Genomic DNA, 15,042 nt, shown 5'->3' on the forward strand with positions numbered 1-15,042 from the left:
CGTGCGTTCCCGCCCATCGCCAGCTGCCCGCGTTCATGCCGCTGTAGAGCGGCCGCTTGACGCCCGCCCAGAGCGGACACGGCATCTCGTTGTCGGCATTGAAGCGGCGCGTCGGCCGAGAGAGCACCACCAGCTGCACGTCTGGGTGAACACGCCTCCTTGCCGCATTCAAACGGCTGCAGACTCCAGCCGGACCTCTCAAACCGCCTCATACGCCCGGGCGGGCTGCCCGGTCGCTGTCTGGTCACATTTTTTTGATCCAGACGGACGCCTCAAACGGTCTCAAACGCATGGACTGACCGGCACTCCCAAATATGAGGCGGATATAAGGTGGCCCGGGCGGGCTGCCCGGTCATGTTTTTTGGATCCAGACAGACGCCTCAAATGGGGCTTAAACGCCTGGATGGACCGGCACCCCAAAGTGAAACAGTGGTGCTCGATGGCGACAGATGAATTTGGTAGATTAGTTCGCCCTTCTGCCAAAGGACTACGTCTGGTTGGAGGGGTTGTGATTTTACACAGAAGATAAACTCTCTTCGCCCTATTCTCCTTCAACTCAGAGCTAATCCGATTCCAGTTGATTCCACTCGTGGTAGATACTTGTCACCCTGCAAATAAACCGCTCATCTATCACTCGATGATCTTCTCCCCCTTTTTGTCAACAAGTATCAAAAAGGAAAGAGAATGCATACGAGGAACTACTCGTTCGAAGAATCCTCGAAATCAAAACTCTAACTGTTCGGCGAAGCAGAGCGAGCGAGGGCCGAGATTGAAGCAGGAGTTGGAGATGCAACATGGAATTCAGGATCAACTTCGGGAGTAGCAGTGCAAGGTGCATCTGGCTTGAAAATAAATGTGTCTACTGTGTCTTTGAGAACATCATCTGGTTCAACAAACAACAAGTCGGTGGAGTCGAAATGCTGAGGAAGCACTGGGGTTTGCCTTCGGGTGCGAGGAACTTCAAACAACTCCAGAGATGACTGTATTCTTTCTCGATACCCCTGGCAGATAGTTGTTTGCGAGAATAATGCTTGCGCGGAAGGGTCCAGGAGCACTTCTTTTGTTCCTTCTCATACAGGAGAGCTTGGCAAGCATAATTGTGAAACTTATTTATCTCAATCATCATTTCCAGCTTCACTTTCTGGTTGAGCTTGATGTGACTTTCCAGGGCTTGCTGAGTGCGAAAACAAATCTCGTATACTGAAAGATTTTCTTCATGAGGGATTTCAACTTTTGCCTTCTTGACCTTTGGAGTTTTAACAAAAGCAGGTATAGAAGCAGAACCAGTAACATCAATCGGTATTTTCCCTTTCCCGGTGTCTTTCGCAATCCGTAGTGCATCGTGGACTGGTGGCATAAAACTTTCGGGACATGTGGAAAAAAAACTTTTCCTCAATGACCCGTTTAATGGCAAACATGACCCAAGGTGCATATGGCTTCAGAGCTTGAGGGCTATCAGCCGCACAGGCCAGGTTGCGAATGAAAAGATCCGAAATATCAAAACAGATACCCTGAGTTGTGGCTAGAAGAGCATTTGCCATGATGCCATTAAGGGTTTCTGGCCTATTTGTTGGCGTGAGGGAGTTGCAGAGGATATAGAACAACACTTTGTTCGCGTAAGCCAAATGCTTTGGATTTGCCTCTATGCATTCATCACCAACAAGTTTGGGGTCCATCAACGAATGAAGTTGAGCTTCGGATACATCCCACTAGTGCAGTCTATGTTCACGAGTAGCATCAAATTTGCACCGAGGAAGATTCAACAGTGCTAAGAACTGGTGAGCCAAACATTTGATCTTTTCTTCTCCTGTCATCCATTCGAGAATCCATGTACTGTAATTTGCAAGATCGCCTAAGATATAAAGAGTGGCATAGAACTGAAGATCAGTTCATGATTCCATCCATGATTGAAATGAAGGAAGCTCTTCAGGAAGACTTGTTCAATCTGCTCGATGGTATGATGGAAGCAGGCTAAAACTTTCGAGCTTAGTGAAATCTAGAATCTTGTGCTTGAAAATGCGATTCTTGTCATACAGAATATGACTATAGTACACTACCCGTTCCTTAGTCCAGAATCTTGGTGACAAGGAAGTTCTTTCTCCATCATATGGGCTGGTTCCAAAGAATGCAAGTTCCAAAAGATGAAACTGCTCATTGAAGCAGGACCATTCGGGCCATATTCGACATGAAATAGGGGGAAGTTTCCAATGGGTTTCTCAGATGTTCCTCTTCACCCATAATCCGGGCCCACTGTTATCAGGTGCAGGCACACCTCCCTCAAAAGGCTTCCTTGATTTCTCTTGTGCAGATTGCCTCGAGGAACTTGACTGTCTATCATTTTTGCTCGTTGGAACTCCTTCAGCAACTTTTTGTCTTTCGGGAACTAGGGCCTTTTCTTTCACTGTATTTCTTTCGGTTGGAAGCATAATGACCTCTTTCTCGGACGCTTGGGGCATAATTGGTGGAGCAATTACTTCTTGATCCATGGGGCTCATCAGATTTTCTTTCTTCCTCTTCCAACTGTGGTGCAGTGGAATGAGGAGCAGGATCAACATCCATCTGGGTAAGGGCACCAGATGGTGTGACCGGGGTGGATTTGTCTCTCGAAACATTTAGCTCACCCTCAATCTTGTCAATCTCCTACTTGTTTAATTTGGAGGGCTCAGCTTGCAATGTTTTCAGAGGCAATGGATCTACCTTCTAAACTTCGATTTCTACATCAACCTCATCAACTGGGGCTTGCTGCTTAGGCGGAGCATTTTCTTCATCAGTCTTTTCAAGGAAAATATCAACAACATCAGGTTGCTCTTGGGCTGCTAGAGTAGGAATAATAACCTCCACATGACTAGCGTGCCGCATAGGTTCATCCTCGTGCTTTGGAGATGGTGGAACCCGCTGCAAGGGAGTACTGGAATCAAGCGGAGGATCAGAAACAACAGTTTGAAGGCGGCAATCTTTGTTTTCTTTGGGTTTGCTAGCTCTCGTTTTAGCTTTATGACATTTTTCTTCTTTGATTCTTCTTCGAGCAAGATCCGCCTTGCGGTCAATCTCCTTGTTTCTTCTGTCACACAACTGAGATAACTCCATGTGCAACCGCGAGTTCCAATCAATTTTCTCATTCCGCATGAGACTGAGAGCCTTAGTGATTTCAACAATCTCTTTGTTTAGATTATTTCTTTTGGATCCAGAGTTGGCCTCTCTCCTCATTTGCTCGATGGCTTTGCTTGTCTTTGACAGCTTGGTTTAGCTTCTTGGAGATTTTTCTCAGCTCAATGAAATGCTTCGTTACCATTTTGGTAACATCATTAGTGTCGTGGTTTTGTCACAACAGATGTCCTAGTGAAAGGACTTAGGTGTGGAGCCATTGCAACTAGGTTAGCTTGAAGGGGTTGAAAGGGACAAATGACACAAGAGTTACCTAGGTTTGGCCCCTCACGGTGGAGGTAAAGGCCTACTCCTGCTTTTAGTTGTATTGCTTGGGTTTCGATTACCAGTGAGCGAATACGCTTGACCTAGCTTTCGATTGCTTGTTTCTTGAGTTAAACCGCCGCCGGGTCACCCCTTTATAAACAGGTTGATATCCTCGGTGGCTTACAGAGTCCCGGTCGGCTCACACAAGTTTAACATATGGCGGCTCACGCCCTTGATCCTCGAGCCTTCTCCAGGTCTTGGGCCTCCAATAAGTTGCGCTATGAACCACCATCTGGGTTATTAGACCTCATTGGGCCTCCTCATCTTAAGTCGCCAATGGTATGACCCGGACCCTCCTGAGCGGGTCATGCCTGGGAGTTGTATCCCCAACATTAGGCCCCAGATTGCTTTGAACTTGTTCACATCAATCTACACCATTCCACTTAGTAGAATACATATACTTGTTAGTTTCCCACCAGTCTAGCACAACCCGCCATGACGTCACATGGCAGAACCATGACCTGCCATGACATCATATGCATTAATTCCGTACAAGACTCCAGATATCTCAACGAATCTTTATCTTAATGAACATTCCGAAAATCAAGGCGCCAGCATTACCAGCATAATCATTCTGCCTCCTTGATTCTTGCGCATGCCATCTTTATACTTTTTTATAAATAGGGACAGGGGGCCTCTTCTTCATTTTTTACCCCTGCCTCTTCCTCTTTGTCTCCTTCCTCGCGACACCACTGCACCCCGAGCTCTGCCGCCACCGTATCCTTCCTCGCGATGCCACCGCACCCCGAGCTCTGCCGCCATCGTCTGCCCTCAACAACATTAGCATCGGCCGCTGCATCGACCTGAACGGACCAGAGAAACGCGGCGCACTTCTGCTGTTCATCAGCATCGGTAAATAGTGGCTTCCCCGCATAACAGATCTGCATTAGGGTTTCCACTGTTCATCGGTGTTCTTCGTCGTTCCTCATATTCCTCCTTTAGAACGAATAGTTTGATCTGAAAAACGACACAGAGGTCGTGCGATAGCAGTTTTAGCACCATTTTCCAAATGCAAACATCCACTTCTATTCCAGATTCAACCTTAGCTTCTCGAGTTCTTCCACTGCCGCAACCTTAGGTTTTAAGATTTACCCTTATTTTTTGAGCTGTGGTAGATCCTAAATTTTGATTAAAACTTGTAGAATATGTTTGTCTAACACTTAGCAAGATTTAGCTTATAGATCTACAGATACTTGTGCACTACCGCCGCACGGATGGCTTATCTGATAGGGCATAACCCGCGAAACACTATTATGCCCGCCTTAAACCGCAAGTGTATATCTAGTATCCGTATAACCCAGCGGTGTCTTGCCAGTTTAATCATGCCAACCTTGATAGTATCTATTTTTTGCATACGAATTGACTTTGCCTGATGCACTTGCTTTATGATCACTGGATGACTTAATATAGTAACTTTGACCCGACAATACTTCTCTTTCTACGTTTTCCATCAACAAAAATGACCAAAACCATCACTTCACGCAACTGGGTCGTCTCCACTGTTACGGAGCAATCTCTCAATGAACACGTTAAAGTGGGTGTCTTAGCTCCCAAAGATGTTATCCACTGGAGAGCTCCAGGAAACAAGGTTATACCCACCCTAAAGGAAGGCGAAATCATAGTCTTTGCTGATCATATGCTCCGGGGTTTCTCGCCACCCGGCTCAAAAAATTTCCGTGACGTGTTGCATTTCTTTCAACTCCACCCTCAAGACATCGGACCCAATTCTGTGTCCAATATCTGCAACTTCCAAGTTTTTTGTGAAGTGTATCTTTAAGAAGAACCCACTTTGGACTTGTTCAGAGAATTTTATTACTTGAACCGCCAGACAGAGTTCACAGATGGACCCAGCTTAGAACTTGGCGGGATTTCTATTCAAAGGCGAAAAGAAGCTGTCTTTCCTGTAGCCGCATTTCCCAGCCACCTGAAGGACTGGAACCAAACTTGGTTTTAGTACCAAGATACCTCTCCAGCTGGTGAAAATCCTCTGTCGGGTTTCCATGAAAACCGGCTTAGCTCAAGACATCCCCTCCCAGACTGGATCAACACCGAAGAACAGGCTAAGTATATGCCCATCTTTTAAAAAACAAGAGCCTTAATGGCCAATGGGTTGACCAGAGTTGATTTCGTCGGATGCTGGGTTGCCCGGAGAATTTTACCATTGAGCCGCCGTCCCAGCTTAATGTGCGAATATACCGACAATGCCAAAGACCACAGCGTCACTGCCAAGTGTGTCGAAAGGATGATGATATCAACATGATGACCAAGACGCTGCTTAATGAGAGCTTGGACACTTGTAGCAAGATGGGGTTGAATCCCTTCTGCACCCTTAACAAGCCTCTAGCTGTAAGTATTTTGAGCGATTTCTAACTCATTCTTTGTTTACATAATTTGTCTTCTCACAAGCGCTTGATTTTTGCAGGCTGACTCCCCCTTTTTGAACAAAAAACTTCAAGACAAGCCGGCCAAAAAGGGTAGGGGAAAGAACAAGGCTGTCAGGAAACCTGCCAAGAAGAAAACAAACACCTCAGAGCTGTTTGCTTTGAATGATGATGAGTTGGAGGTAGACCTTGACACCCTTGGCTCCTTTTTTAATTATCTTATTGACACTGATTGCTATCAGGACGACGCAGAGTTTAGCAACGCAAATGGTGAGGAGGTAACTATCCTTTCCTCCAACTCAGAGCCTTTGCCAAGATAGACAGTTCGACAAGTGAGCTGGAAAGCAAGGTTTTCTCACCCTTTAGATTACTTGGATCCAAACTTTATTTTTAAGAAACAACAGCATGAAGCTCGGCGCACAACCCGGAATAGTGGAGGTGGAGAGCTCTCCTTCGGCTTACCCAACACTCCGGCCCCTCACAAGCACCGGAAAGAGGTGCCTCAGATTTCAGTCTCTTTTTATCCAAAGGCAGGTCTTGTTGGCCAACCACTTAATCCTTCCGATTCAAATTATCAGGGAACTTCTCACTCCTCTTCTGGCAACTCATCTCAGACCCAACTGCCGGCTTTCAATATTTCCCCTGGGTAACGACCTTTCACTTTGTTGTTTTAACATCTGTAAACAGATATACTGACCTCTTCATCCTTTTCTTGTAGTGGGATAGCAAAGCCAAGCAAGAAAGCGAAGACAAATAAGCCGGCAGAAGATCCAGAAGTCTATGAGCCAGAAAAGCAAGCACCAATATCTGAAGCCTCCGTGCAAAACCCTGAGGAGACTACTGATGACCCGCCACCAGAAAACCCTGGCACCTCAATATATCCTATGGATGTTGGCCCTTCGGGTGCTAAGCCGCCAAGTCCAATCAAGCATACTGAGGAGAATGTTGAAGATGTTTTGATTACCGGTACTAGCTACACAGAGCCGGGGAATCCTACCATCCCGGCTAAGCACTCTGCCAAGGAATAACTGATTGAGAAGCGCAAGGTCAAGTTTGATATTGCCAACTATTCTCATCTGGGCGTCAATGATTTATTCTCTGGCTATCTCAGTCAAGTGCATGCTGATCGTGGTCTTGAGATGGGCATAGTCAAACAGATGCACCAGAAATATGAGGTACAAACTTCTGCTTCCTTTGTTAATATACTTATCCAACCCCCAAGTCTTAGTCATAGGAAAAAAATGAGTGAGTATGGCAAAGACTTTAATCAGTATACCATAGTAAAAACTTCGAGCCATAGCCCCCATGAACCGGCTTGCCTTGAAAAAGATGAGTCGAATCATTTAGATCTTAAAAATAAAACTTCATCTCATAGCCCTCACAAGCTGGGTTAACTTTGAAAAAGATGAGCCGGATTTGTCTGCAACTTTAAAAGAACTTCTTCACACATTAGCCCCCAAGTGCCAAGTGTAGTTGCTTGCAAAGGGCTTGGGACTTGTCTGTATTGTATCTTGACATATTTGCTTATGATTGTTTAACCTCATGTGTACAGGAGGCATCAACTGGTCATCACCTAACTTCCAGACGATGAAAGAAGAAAAAGTAGAACCAACATAGGATAACTCGGAAGCTTCAACTCGCCCAGACCAGGACAACTAATCCACGTGGCAGCTCTCAAACTTTAGCATGACGCCTCCTCTTGAAAAACTCTTAATCATTTTGGGCTTGGAAAGCCGTGTAATAGGCTAGTGAAAACAATGATCTATCATGCCATTGTGCATGTTTTAACTTTTGAAAATGCTGATGATTTTTCCATGTGCCATTGATGAGCTTGCAAGGAATATCATGTTATTTTACAAGGTTCCTGCACATACAGTGAAGGACATACACCCTGGCGGGTTACACCAGGGCGGGTTATAATGTTCAATATAATATGTTCTGGCGACTTAAAGTCTATAACCAGGGCGGGTTAAAACCCCAAGTATTTATTCAAATATGAAGTCATACCTGTAAACCAATAGCATAATGATGCTGTAAACATGTAAGTCTGTAAGCCGGAAGCTTTATAGGTCCAGAAGAGTAGCTCTATTCTGTTTTTTTGACAAAAAGCAGTTTTACCCCGTAAGCCAGCTCTCACGTGACATAAATCCATTGTTTTAACCTTAAATAGTTCAAGGTCTTATTGAAAAGAGTAACTGTTAAGAGTACAAACGGGCCACATGGCGGAGAGACTTCGACAATAGGTGAGTTTATCCTAGCTCTATGTAAGCCGGCTCTCTCGTGACAAAGCCGCTGTTTTAACCTTGACAAGTTCAGGGTCTTATTGAAAAGAGTAACTGTCAAGAGTTCGGCGGGTCACCTAGCGGAGTAGCATCTTGCAAACAGGCATGTTTAACTCAAATTCGGCTTGGAAACCGGATCAAGAGGGTGTGAACAGCTATGCTCGATGAGCAGGAAGCCCCCAAGTGACCAATGAGTCAGCTTGAAAACTGGATCAAGAGGGTGTGAACAGCTATGCTCGATGAGCAGGAATCCCACCCGGCGATAAGCAGCAATACTGTCAACCGCCCGGCGATAAGCCAACATAAGCGGGTCTTTAGAATCCCAAGTGTTTGAGGCCTGCTGAGCCACCAAATCTGAGTCACCAAAGCATCTCACCCGGCTTAAGTTCATCTCTTTAGCCACCCGAAGGCCGTGGAGCAGAGCCTCATACTCAGCTGCATTATTAGTGCAAGGGAACATTAGTCGTAACACATAACAAAACTTATCACCTCGTGGGGAAGTCAAGATAACTCCAGCCCCCGAGTCCTCTAGCTGCCTTGACCCGTCAAAATGTTATCTGGCTTTTCGTCTGGTGTCTGCAACTCTGTCCAACCGTTGATCAAATCCACAAGAGCTTGTGACTTGATAGTTGTCATTGGCATATATTTCAACCCATGGGGACCAAGTTCAATGGCCCACTTAGCCACTCTGTCTGTGGCCTGCCTGTTCTGAATAATATCACCTAAGGGAGCATAGTTGACCACTATAATGGGATGACCAAGAAAATACTGCTTCACTTTGCGACTGGCCATGCACCCCATATACTAGCTTCTGCCAATGCGGGTATCTCTGTTTTGACTCGATCAAAACCTCACCGGCATAACAAACCGGCCTTTGGACTGGATACTCCTTGCCCGACTCTTTCCTTTCCATCACAACTTTTATGCCGACGGCTCTGCTATTTGCTGCCACATATAAGAGCAAAGGTTCCTTCTCAATAGGAGCTGCGAGAACCGGCGGCTCAGCTAGTTGCTTCTTGAGTGCTTCAAACGCCTTATTGCAGCATCACTCCAAACAAAATGATATGTTTTCTTCATCATCTGGTACATAGGAATAACCTTCTCTCCAAGGCGGCTTATAAACCGGCTTAAAGCTGCAATATGACCCGCCAGTCATTGAACATCATTAACACACGCCAACTTAGCTAGCGAGGTGATAGCCTTGATTTTCTCCGGTTAGCCTCGATGCCTCTCTCAGAGACCAAAAAGCCCAAGAGCTTGCCTGCAGGTACACCAAAAACGCACTTGGTCGGGTTAAGCATCATCTTGTAGACCCAGAGATTATCAAAGGTCTCTTTCAGATCCTCCAAAAGAGTCTCCTTCTTTCTAGATTTTACAACAATATCATCCACATAGGCATGAACACTGCGCCCAATCTGAGTGTGAAAGCAGTTCCACACACAATGCTGATAAGTCGCCTGGGCACTCTTAAGCCCAAAAGGCATAGACACATAGCAGAAAGCTCCAAAGGGTGTGATGAAAGCCGTCTTCTCTTGGTATTTGACTACCATCTTGATATGATGGTATCGTGAGTAAGCATCCAGAAAACACAAACGTTCACAACCCGCCGTAGCATCTATGATCTGATTAATACGGGGAGGGCAAAGGGATCAGCTGGGCAAGCCTTATTAGGGTCTGTGTAATACACACACATGCACCAGGTGCCATTTTTCTTAAGTACTAGCACCGGGTTAGACAACCACTCCAGGTGGAAAACTTCAATGATGAACCCAGCTGCTAAGAGCTGGACCACTTCTTCTCCAATGGCCTTGCGTCTCTCTTCATTAAAACACCGAAGGAATTGCTTGACCGGTTTAAACTTGGGATCGATATTGAGAGTGTGCTTGGCAAGTTCCCTCGGTACACCTGGCATGTTTGAAGGTTTCCCTGCAAAGATGTCCCAGTTCTCACGGATGATCTCGATGAGCGTGCTTTCCTATTTTGGACCCATATTAGCACCAATTGTGAACTATTTGGATGAATCGCCAGGGACAAAGTCAACCTGTTTGGTGTCATCTGCCGACTTAAACTTCAGCAACGGGTCATGCTCTGTTGTTGGCTTCTTCCAAGGGGTCATATCCACCGGGTCAACATTGTCTTTATAAAACTTTAGCTCCTCCGTTGCATAGAGAGACTCAACATAAGCATCATCGCCTTCTTCATATTCCAAAGCTATTTTCCTGTCACCATGCACTATGATGGTACCCTTGCGACCCGGCATTTTAAGCCGCAGATACACATAACAAGGGACTGCCATAAATTTTGCGTAAGCCGGCCATCCAAACAAAGCCTGATAGGGGCTTTTGATCTTGACCACTTCAAAGGTTAATGTCTCTGCCCTGTAATTGTGTTCATTGCCAAAAGCTACTTCCAAAGCAATCTTACCAACTGGATAGGCCGACTTACCAGCACCACTCCATGAAAGACTGTAGAGGACGGCTTAAGATCTTTGTTAGTCAGATTCCACCGGTGAAAAGTATCATAATAAAGGATGTTGATACTGCTGCCTCCGTCCATGAGCACCTTAGTGAACTTGTAACCTCCAACTTGAGGAGCCACCACCAAAGCTAGCTGACCCGGATTATCAACTAGGGCGGGTGATCCTCATGACTCCATACGACTGGCTGCTCCGACCATTGTAAGTATCGAGGTATGACCGGCTCAACCGCACTCACCGCTCGCTTATGAACTTTCTGGTCTCGGTTGCAAAAGCTAGTTGTAAAACATGATACTGGCCGTTACTTAGCTGCTTCAGGTGGATCTAATACCCTGATTGTTGTTGCTGATTGCCCTGATTGGATTGCTGGTTAAAGCCGCCTTGATTGCCCTTGAAAGTGCTAGTTATCGACTAGAGGGGGGGGTGAATAGGCGATTTTTTTGAAAGTCTTGAAAACACGGAGGCTTTGAAGACAACCAGGTAAACTGAGCCTATATAGTAAGCAGCAGAATGAAAACTGCACTAGGCAAGCATTAGTCAAACTTACAATACAATGAAAGCACGAAGACTAACTGCAACTTGGTAGACAGGATCAGAAAGGAAGATAGTACGAGGCTAAACAGATATTAGTCTTCAAGGAGTGAAGTCAAACAGATCAGACAGGCAAGCAATGACTTCACGAAGACAACTGTAAAGTAAGGAGAGTAGAGGATAGAACCAGTAGCTTGATGGAGACAAGGATTTGGTAGACCAATTCCAGTTGCTGTGACAAATGTACGTCTAGTTAGGGAGGCTGAGATTTAACTCAAAAGACCATGTCTTCACCTTATTCCCCTTGAGCTAAGGACACCCAGTCCTCGCCCAATCACTCTGGTAAGTCTTCGAGGTAGACTTCCAAACCTTCACAGACTTCGTTCACCAGCAATCCACAATGACTCTTACATGCTCAGAACGCGATGCCTAATCGGCTGGAGGATTCACAGTCCTCAAGTGTAACAAGTCTTCACATCACTCAGACAGAAAGACTTCAATGATGCCTAACACTCTTTGGCTCTGGGTGTTTTGGGCTTTGTCCTCGCAAGGATTTCTCTCTGAAATGCTGCGGAGGTGGGTTGCTCTCAAATAACAACAGTCGTACACTAACTCTGAGCAGCCACCAATTTATGGTGTAGGGGGTGGGCTATTTATAGCCAAGAGGCAACCCGACCTGATATATCTGAAATGACCCTGTATCACTAAGGAACTGACATGTGTCCAACGGTCAGATTTTAAACACACGCGGCAACTTGGCTATGGCTACAAGCAAAGCTGACTCATACAGCTCTAGATAAGATTTGCTCTCATTGTCTTTGCTCGAAGACATATGATTTGGTTGAGCATCACATCAGTCACTGTGACTTTGTTCACTTGGACCCCACTTAATAGTGCGGTGGTTCCTATGACTCAATAAATAAGAAAAGGAAACTACGAAACAACTATGTCTTCGCACTCCATAGTCTTCAAGTGAATAGCTTCACGTGTCATAATCTTTGTCGTGAATGTCTTCACGAACCACCATTGTCTTCAATGTCTTCACACATTTTTAGGGGTCATCTCTGGTAGGTAAACCGAATCTATGAGGGACACTACCTGTGTTATCCTACAATTCTCACAAACACATTAGTCCCTCAACCATGTTTGTTGTCAATACTCCAAAACCAACTAAGGGTGACAATAGATGCACTTACCACCCTGACCTTGAAAACCGGAATTTGAACCGCCACCTCCAAAGCCGGACCCGTGCAAACCGGAGCCCGACCCGCCGTGCGGGCCGTCACTGTTGTTGTGGTTCTGGTAAAGGCTAGAATTCCTGTATTCCCTCATGATACTACAATCTTTCCACGGGTGGGTTGATGGCCTATCGCGATGACTATGTTTTGGACAAGGTTGGTTCAATATTTCCTCTAAATTGAACTTCAGCCCTCCATACTAGGGCTGGAATTTTCCCTTGCAATGGCGATCACCGATCTATGCATTAGTGTTGGCCACAAAGTCTGATCCACCGTTAGCGTGCTTGCGCTTACCATTGTTACCTTGACTCTGACCTGCTGTACTCTACTGCTGCCCCTTGTCATTTTTCTTCCCCTTACCGGACTTCTCCTCATCTGAATCAGGATCCTTAGTATTATCCGAGTCGGCATATTTAATAAGAGCCGCCATGAGCTCTCCCATGTCATTGCAATGAAGTTTAAGCCGCCCTAGCTTCTATTTGAGGGGAATAAACCGACAATTCTTCTCCAAAATTAAAATAGCATGTTGGTGCTATCCGACGAGGGGATGATAGCTGAGACCCGGCGAACTGAATGGGAGGTTGACTCATCCTCATGCTGGATGCAAGTGTCTAGGTCGATGGTCGACAGAGGCTGCTTACATGTATCTTTAAAATTCTGAATGAAACGTATCTTCAATTCAGTCCATGAGTTGATGGTATTAGGAGGCAATCCCTTTAGCAAGGTGCGAGTCGGCCCATCTAACATCATGGTAAAATATTTGGCGCACACAACATCGTTAACATCCAACATCTCCATGGACAGCTCGTAGCTCTCGATCCAAGCATCCGGAAGCTGATCCGCAGTGTAATTGGGTACTTTTCAAGGGTCCTTGAAGTCCTTGGGCAAGCGCTCATTGCGTAGAGCCAGCACTAAGTATGGCACACCCACTGTCCTAGAAGTCATCCCGACCTCTATAGACGCTGAAGGATTCATTTGAGGTTGTCGAAGAGCCGCCAGCTGGCTGTGAGCTCTGCCTCTTGGCATGCGTGAGTCCGATCCTCCTGGTTCTGAGCATCTTGATTGCCACGGGATGGGGCTCGGTACAGTTCACTGCTAGAAACCTTCGGCGATTCAATCTACCGACTGTAACTTCGACTCTGACACGGAGTTGAGTGGATTCGATCGCGGCTGTAGGAGTAAGCTGCCAGCTGAGCTACCGCCGTCTGAAGAAGTTCCACAACCTTCCAAGCCTCGACCACCACAGGAGACTCACCTTCCACCGGGACAGCCGCCAGTCATGAGGCCGCAACAATCATGTTGTCCAACGGGTTAGATAAGTGACCCGGAGGTGTTGAGACTCGTTGAGGTGGGTTTAAATCATGGGGCGGGTCTGCTGCGCGGGGCTGAGCTGCCACTCCAGTCCTAGGCACATCAGGGGCCCGGGTCACGCTGGGCGGGTTACTCGGTCCTGCCCCAGGCATATTGAAAAGATTCTTTGCATCAAACTCCAGAGACCGACGACTCTGATGCCTCCTGCGAAGAACAACGTTTGATCCATTCTGATCCAAGCTTAAGCGAAAAGTTTCAGCTTGAATCTGTGGTGATTCTGCATCGAAGGTGGATCGCTCTGTTGCCATCCTAGCATTCTCAGCATTAAGCTCCTCCTTGCACTACAAAAAATACACTTCCGTGATGATACGTGTTTGGCACAGTAGGTCATGTTTTCTGTCATGCATGTACATCCATGTCAATTTTATGACAAAATCAAGATAGTCATACATGTGCTGTCGTAGAAGTGTTCCATGACATTACCAAATTATCATCACGGAAGTGTCCACTTCCACGATGATAAATCACGCGTCATAGAAGTGCTTTCGTCAAGGGTGACCGACACATGGCATCCACCATAACGGGTCTTTGTTAAGCTGTCGGGTTCCGGTTTGGATCCGATAACCTGTTAACAGCCTGGACCAATGGCAATTTTCCACATGTAAAATTCTCATTCGCCGGCGATCCACGTGTCGGCCCAGGGTTGGGACAGATGTCAATCATCCATTTGACAAGAATCGCCAATGAAACGTTGACACGTGGGACGTCCCAATAGAGGCCCATATAGGTTTAAAAGCCGGCCTAGGAACAGGCCCACAAGATTTCGTCAAATCTAATGGGCTGGTCCGTTAACAACCTAACATTTTGTGGACCAAATTATAGCCCATATCAGATACGTGTCGTTAAATGACTGCAATATTTTGGGCTAGTTTACGAACCTTATCAGATCCGACCCTTAACAACCTGCAATAGTTTGGGCCGAATTACGGTCCATACCTGATCCGTCTCGTTAACTGACTTTCATTTCCTGGGCCAAATTACGGCCCATAACAGATACGACCCTTTAACAGCTACTGTACCATTGGGCCCATTGGGGGCCTGATTTTCTCTTCGGCCTCTTAATGGCCTGTTTAACATTTTGTCCTGATATTAGTTTCGGCCTATCAGCGTCCCTATCTACAAGTGGGCCTCTTTCGGCCCAGTTTCAATTTCGACCATTTAAAGGCCCGAGTTGCTCCTGGGCCTAATTATGGTTCGTAGTTACTTTCGGCCTCTTAACGGCCCGTAGTCTTTGTGGATACATTCTAGCCCAAACTGTCTATCGGCTTGTTAAAGGCCATTGAGAGTGTTGG

This window comes from Triticum aestivum, chromosome 3B (genome assembly GCF_018294505.1).
Source record: "Triticum aestivum cultivar Chinese Spring chromosome 3B, IWGSC CS RefSeq v2.1, whole genome shotgun sequence".
NCBI lineage: Eukaryota > Viridiplantae > Streptophyta > Magnoliopsida > Poales > Poaceae > Triticum > Triticum aestivum.